The 6,838-nt window shown below is 34.5% G+C and overlaps 1 long non-coding RNA gene across 1 annotated transcript; it reads right to left on the bottom strand.

The window, feature by feature from the left end:
- Positions 1-756: 756 nt before the first annotated feature.
- Positions 757-2,104, bottom strand: LOC127136565 (uncharacterized). Its single transcript, XR_007808675.1, has 2 exons — positions 1,676-2,104; positions 757-1,071 (listed from the first exon to the last, which is right to left on the bottom strand). It is a non-coding gene; the product is annotated as an uncharacterized LOC127136565 (long non-coding RNA).
- Positions 2,105-6,838: the final 4,734 nt, after the last annotated feature.

Genomic DNA, 6,838 nt, shown 5'->3' with positions numbered 1-6,838 from the left:
GCATCATAATTTGACGGTTGGGACATTTGTGGGTTAGAGAAAATTGGTCATCACACCAATAACATAAACCTTTTTCTCTTCTCAATTGCATTTCAGCTTGGGGAAATTCTTTTGATGTTTGGGTTTCTTTGAGTAGGGTTCATGGGTCGTGTTGGTGGGGTTTGAAGGAGAGGAGTAGGATTTGTTTTTTGGTTATTTTATGGTTTATTTGAATTGAAGGTGTCATATCCTAAAATATACCCTATTTCTTGTATAATTTTCATCGGATCCATGACTCTAATTTATGTGCATACATTCATCCTTAATCATCGACATTTGCACTAGCATGGTTCGAAGAAAAAAAGGAAGGCTTCAGGAGTTCAAGGTACGACGGTTGTACTTAAGGAAAACTAGGTTTCTTGGCATTATTTTGAGGTGTTATCGACCTAACACAAAATCCTAATCCCCTGTACCTTTTGCATTGCGGGTCTTGGAACTTGCATCTTTGATTTTGGATTCTTCAAGATTATTTGGTCAATATGGGGCTCATTATCCATTCATCTGGTGATCATGTGGGTCATTGCATGGTTATGTGATTGGTTTTGGGGTCATTCATATCTTCATAGTACAATTCACCATTTTGATCCATGCATCTATTGCACTTCATTTCAAAGCATTATATTATACACTAGAATTGCATTTTTTACCCAAGTTGACTCTTGATCAACGGTTGACTTTTTGATCAACCAGTGGACAAAGTCAACTGACTAAGCTTCGAATCCTAAGCATAATTGCATTACATAAGCATCAACATTGTGCCAATTCATTTTTACACATATTGCATCCATAATCCTAGTTTTATCACATCATCGTAAGCATGCTACATGTTACACCATACATAACTTGAATAAAATTGCAGAAGGAAGTTGTTGAATTTACGCTGCAACCACCACCATCCTTCAAGAAACACCATTTTTTGCGCATGTAACTGATTGCGATAACCGGTTACGCCATGCACACAACCTGCATCAGTACAACCCTGGAATCACTATTCTCCGTGCATGTAAGCGGTTACACCTATTTCATGTGTCCCTGTTTTGCATCCCAGAATATGTGTTATCATGCATGTAACCAATTACGGTAACCGGTTATACCTACTGCACAAAGCCTTGTTCAGCAACCCAGAACACTAATTCTTGTGGTGGTTACCGGTTACACATGCACTTGCATGTCCAATAACAACAACATCAATTCAGCAGTAGTAGCACTATAAACCAGTCCCAAATCATTTTAATTTTCAGCAACATTTTATTCAAAATTAATTCAAATAGTTCAATTCAATTTTTAGCCCATCCAAATCCAAATAATTAAAATTCCCTAATTCATTCCTAATCTATCCTTAATCACTCTATAAAACCTTGGATTCATTCATCATTCACACTCTTGGATGTTCTTGGACACTCATTGCAAATTCATTTTTCTCCTCTCACTTTTTTTACAAAAAAACTCTCCCTACACTAAAGCTCTATCACCATAGGACCAAGCTTCACATTGAAGTTTATTATCAATTGAGGTAAATCACCTACATTCTACACTCTTCAAAATTCAGAAAATCAACATCAAGAACAACAATTCAATTCAATATTTCAAGAGCTAAATCATTGAAGAGTAGAAGTAGGAGATCAAACAAGCATACCTTTGTTTTCTTCATCTTCATCATCTTCAAATTTCATCAAGTTCCAAGATAATCCTCCGTCTTGTAGGTCGGTGATTTTATATCCTTCTTTGTTTGCTGAATTTTTGATACCACAATGTAGCTTGTACGTTGGAGAATCAATGCCCCAAGGTTTGGTGGCTTGATTCTCCTCCATCTCCATTTAATTTCAGTTTTGATGCTTGGGGTTCTTGACTTTAATGCTCCAATTTTTAGAATTGATTAACTCTTTGTGAGAATAGATGAGAGATTAGGATAGATGAGGTTTAGAGGAGTAGAAAAGTGGTTATATTTCTTGATTCCAGCCAATTTTTCCGCCTCTGGCGCAGTGGTGTCGGAGCTCTGGTGGTGGTTGCTTCTTGACATGAAACTTTTCACATGAGGTGTAGAGATGTTAATAAAACATGGTGCTGAATTTTTTTTTCTAATTATTCTTATGCTATTATTTTTACCTTGATATTATATTTTGCATTTGTGCTAACACTTTAACTTGATTTAATTCTTAATGCAAATTAACATCTAACTACTAACTTTTTTAATTATTTTTATTTTTCGACTTTTATTCATCTTTTGATTGTTTAGTTGATTAATCTTCATCATCTCAAATCATCCATAGATGAATATCCTTCGGTTGATTCAATCTTCTTCAATTCAAACTTGTTGATAAATGATCAATTGACCATTTTTGACACTTTGAGTTGATGGTAGATTACCCATTGGAGAAGCATATGTTCAGGTCCTTTGATTTTTTGATAGATAATCACTAATTGATTATTTATTTTAACATTTAACTTCTAACCTTTACATTATGCAATGCTAACTTCTAACTCCTAACATTTAAATTTGTGTAATTTAAATTCTTGTCATTTTAATTCTTGCACATTAGCATCCATTTTATTTCATCTTCTTTCATTTCTTTTGTTCTTTACTTTGTGATATAATCTAAAATGAACAAAAACATGATAAAAATGGAAAAGATCAAAAATACATAATTCATCTTCATTGAAACTTAAGCTTGGAGTATTATGGACATAGTTGACTTTGTGTATGACCTAAGCCTGACATGGAGTGAGAGTTAGAGGACTTGTTAGACCCTTGTATGGACTTGGACTATTGTGATTGACCTATGCACAACTTGGAGTTTCTGAGGTCTTGTAATCTTTTATTGCAATAATGGCTTTTATTCGTGACACTATCCTAGGGAGACATGCTTTGTAATTCCATTATCCATTTGTTAGATTAGGACACAATGCACACACAAGTCTTTCTCTTGGGCTACCTTACAACGAGACCCTTTATTTCTCGCATATATCCCTTGTATTTTTCATGTATCCCTCTCTCCACTTTGGTGTACTTTTTTCCTCGCTTTCCTTTGTTTTGTTATTGCTTGTTAAACAATCTTAGGAATTAGGATCGTCATCATATTTCTTAAACAATAAAATAAACCCTTGACCCAACATCAAGTCACATTTTCTCAAATCAAATTCAAAAACACAATAAGATGCGATTAGGATTGCGCACCACGAGCCTTAAATGGTGGAGAAGGAGTGAGAATAGAGCTTTCCTACCATCATTCTGAGTATTTTGGACACAAGACGCTTGGCTTGGTAGTTTGAAATATTCACCTTTATTCATAGTCTTTAGTGCAATCCGAAGTCAAATAATCTTCTTTACAAAAATCTATAAACAAAATCAACTCAACAAACTATATTTTTGCGCCTTAGGGCATCATTTTGAAAACCCACTTTCAAGGTAAAACCAACCAACAAACAAACATTTTGTACCATGAACTACATGGCTCTGATTTCTCACTTCAACAAGTGAGCATACGTAGGCATGAGGGCCCAAATCCTTGACGATAACACTAATAAAAAACTCACTTCTATTCCGTAAACCTTTAGCAAATAAGCATTAAGATGACGACACCCAATTAAAAGAAAGAAAATCTAGATGGTTCCCATTGAGTATGATGGATGTGAGAGGTGCTAATACCTTCCCTTTGCATAACCGAATTCAGAATTCTCTCATGGTTGCGACGACCATTGTTTTGGGGGTTTTATCGATATTTTCCCTTTCCTCTTGGAATAAATAAAATATGATGATGGATCTGTATTTTTCGTGTAGCGAAAGATGGAGACTCTGTTGGGGAATCTTCCCTAAGTAAGTCATGCCTAGTCTAGGTTGCCTTCCTTGCATGTTTGGTTGTTTACCTTTCCACTTTATTTGATTTTTATGTTTGTCTTCCTCATTGTTTCTTTTATTATCTTATCTGTTACCTGGCTCCATGGTACTATGGTGTTAAATGGATACTACCTTGATTGAAAGAAACCTTGAGGGAAAGATTCTATACCCAAGTCTAGAATGAGAACTTGAGATATGAGAGGTTGAGTAGTATAGACCACCGATAAGCTTTTCTCGTAAAGGTAGATACGAGAACCTCACTTAGAGTAGATTCTTTTAAGGATACTTACGACCAACAAGATTTTGCTGTAAGCGTCAAGGTTTTCATTAGGATCCGTGACTCTAAGGACATTTGTAGAACCTTGAACCTTTTGCTAACTAGAAATGATGGTCGCGTAGTACGGGTCCCTGAGAAGTTTTTCTAACGTGGGCCGGTACAAAGATCTCACTCAGAATAGATTTTCTTGATGGAGTTGTTGCCTTTCAAGTAAATTGATATAAGTGGAAAACAATCAAGGAGATTCGTGACTCTGATATCCTTGTCTAGAACCCAATGTCGATGGTCATGTAGTACAGGTCCTCAAGAAGCTTTTCTCGTGTGGGTCGGTATAAAGACCTTACCCGTAATAGATTCATTGGATGAAGTTGAAACCGACAAGCTTTTCCTATAAGAGGAAAACAATCAGATGAATTCGTGACTCTGGGGTTCCTGTTTATAACCCTAGATCATACCCATCGAGATCTCTGATGTGGAAAGTAATCAATGTGTTCCTCTATCTGCACCACAGACTTATGAAGCAATCCCTAAGTATTATTCATTCATGCATTCAGACATCCATGCATCATAAGCATAAACAATACAAAGCAAAGCTCTTAATATCTTGTGTTCATTGCAGGAATACATAAGGACGTTTGCCAAAGTAATCATGAATCTTCATCCCAATACTTCGATTTGGCCAAGATAAAATCTTCATCCCAATACTTCTTTAATTTCAAACCTCTCCCTCTTTTCAAAATCTTCTTTGCTTGAGTTTTCAACTTAGACATGTTTTTAATGATCAGAAACTTTGGCCTTATGCCATTGAATTTTCAAACACTTTTCTTAAATAAAACTTGTAAATAAACTTAACCATATTGGCTTTGATTTCAAAATACAAAAATAACTAATAATCTCATTCAAGTCTTTGGCCTTTCTGTGCCTTTTTCTGTTAAAGTTTTGTTAAAATCAATTCACCAACTTCTTTGAAATTTTTACCATGAACTACAGGGTTTTGAACCCTCATTTTTATGTTGGTACGTAGGCATAAGACCGAAGGTCTTGTCAAACACAAAAAATATAATTGATGAATTATTTTCTCATCCCCTCACTCTATATTTTTATCAAACATCATTTTGACCAAAACACTTGGACACAAAAAAGGTTTCCCTAGGAGTACCTAGGACACTTTGGGTGATAATACCTTCCTTTTGTATAACCAACCCCCTTATTTGTAATCTCTAACATTTTATTAGTTTTGATTTGAAAATTTCTTATCTTTGGGTTTTGTTCGTACTTTTCCATTTTCCTTTGGAAACAATAAAAGCGCGGTGGCGACTCTGGTTTTATTGACGTTGAGTTAACAAATAACTCGATGTTCATGAATTTACCGCTACAACAACCCCTTCAAATATTTTACAAATGGAATAATCTTGGACTCTTTGGAAAGCTACCATCACGGGGAACAACTTTGATGTTGTGACTTTTTCCATTTAAAGCTTGGAACATGATGAATTCTTGATCAAAATGACAAATAAAGAACACGTGGATCCATATATGATGCTTTGAACCAATGTGGACCTTTTCTAACTTAATCCCTTGTATTAAGGGTCTCAAACCCTAGTTGTGAGCTTGATGAGGCACATGTGGACATACACACTTCCTACAAAAGAAACAAAGCTACACATAGACATATTTTTGGTATTTTGGTTAGTAAACAAAGAAAATAAAGTATGATACAATCACAAATGCTTGGTGACCTCTCCCAATGCAAACCCAATGAATGATAGGTGAAGAGCATACCAAGGTGTGATCCCAACGATAATGCCAAGTTATGAGATGGCATGAGGGACCTTAGGTGTCAAATTGAGGCTTTACACAAAGTATTGAACATGATTCATAATCATTTATCATCACTTTTTGATCAAAGAAGGTTGATCAACCTCAAGTCCATCTATCAATGATTTGAGATGAGAAAGAACATATAAACCAGACAATCAAGTCAACTTAAAATATCAACAGGTCAACAAAAAATTAAGATAAAATGAATTAACATGATTTAATATTGATTAAATAAAGAAAATAAAAGGATAAATCTCAAAGAGAGGTCAAAGCCTCAAATAAAAGTCTAAAAGAAATGTGGAAGGCCAACAAAAATATGAGAAGTTTGACCTTAGACGTTGGGGTTAAAAATGTTTTAAAATGATTAAAATTAAAATGCAAAAAGGAAAATAACTGAAAAATAAAAGAAAATAAACATTTAATGCAAGAAATGATTTTAAAAAAAAGAAAAAAATGGCATAAGGTAGAAAATAAATTTATGGACTTATGAAAAACAATTGGATAAAAAAATAATAAGGGAACTATTTTTAATGAATTTTAGAAGGAAAAAATGAATTAAATGAAATAAAAAGAAAAATAAAATAATTTGAATATAACGGATAGGTTGAGTGGCGCGCTCTGATTGGTTGGATTTGAATTTTCCAAATGAAGCGTGCAAAGTACTCCATATTCAACCTCCGAATCTGAGATTTTACAACTTCATGAACTCATATTTTCAACATGAATCAAACATGGATTCATATGCGAAACACTTCATCGTTCATGTCTCCCTATATCAGAGCAATTGGTTTGCTCTAAGCAGGGAGAATTTTCTCAAAAACTCGAAGAACCCTAGTTCTTCAAAGTAAAATTAAATGGTTAATATC

This window comes from Lathyrus oleraceus, chromosome 1 (assembly GCF_024323335.1).
Source record: "Lathyrus oleraceus cultivar Zhongwan6 chromosome 1, CAAS_Psat_ZW6_1.0, whole genome shotgun sequence".
Taxonomy (NCBI): Eukaryota; Viridiplantae; Streptophyta; class Magnoliopsida; order Fabales; family Fabaceae; genus Lathyrus; species Lathyrus oleraceus.
The sequence above is the reverse complement of the archived record's forward strand: the minus strand, read 5'-3'. Positions and strand labels throughout refer to the sequence as shown.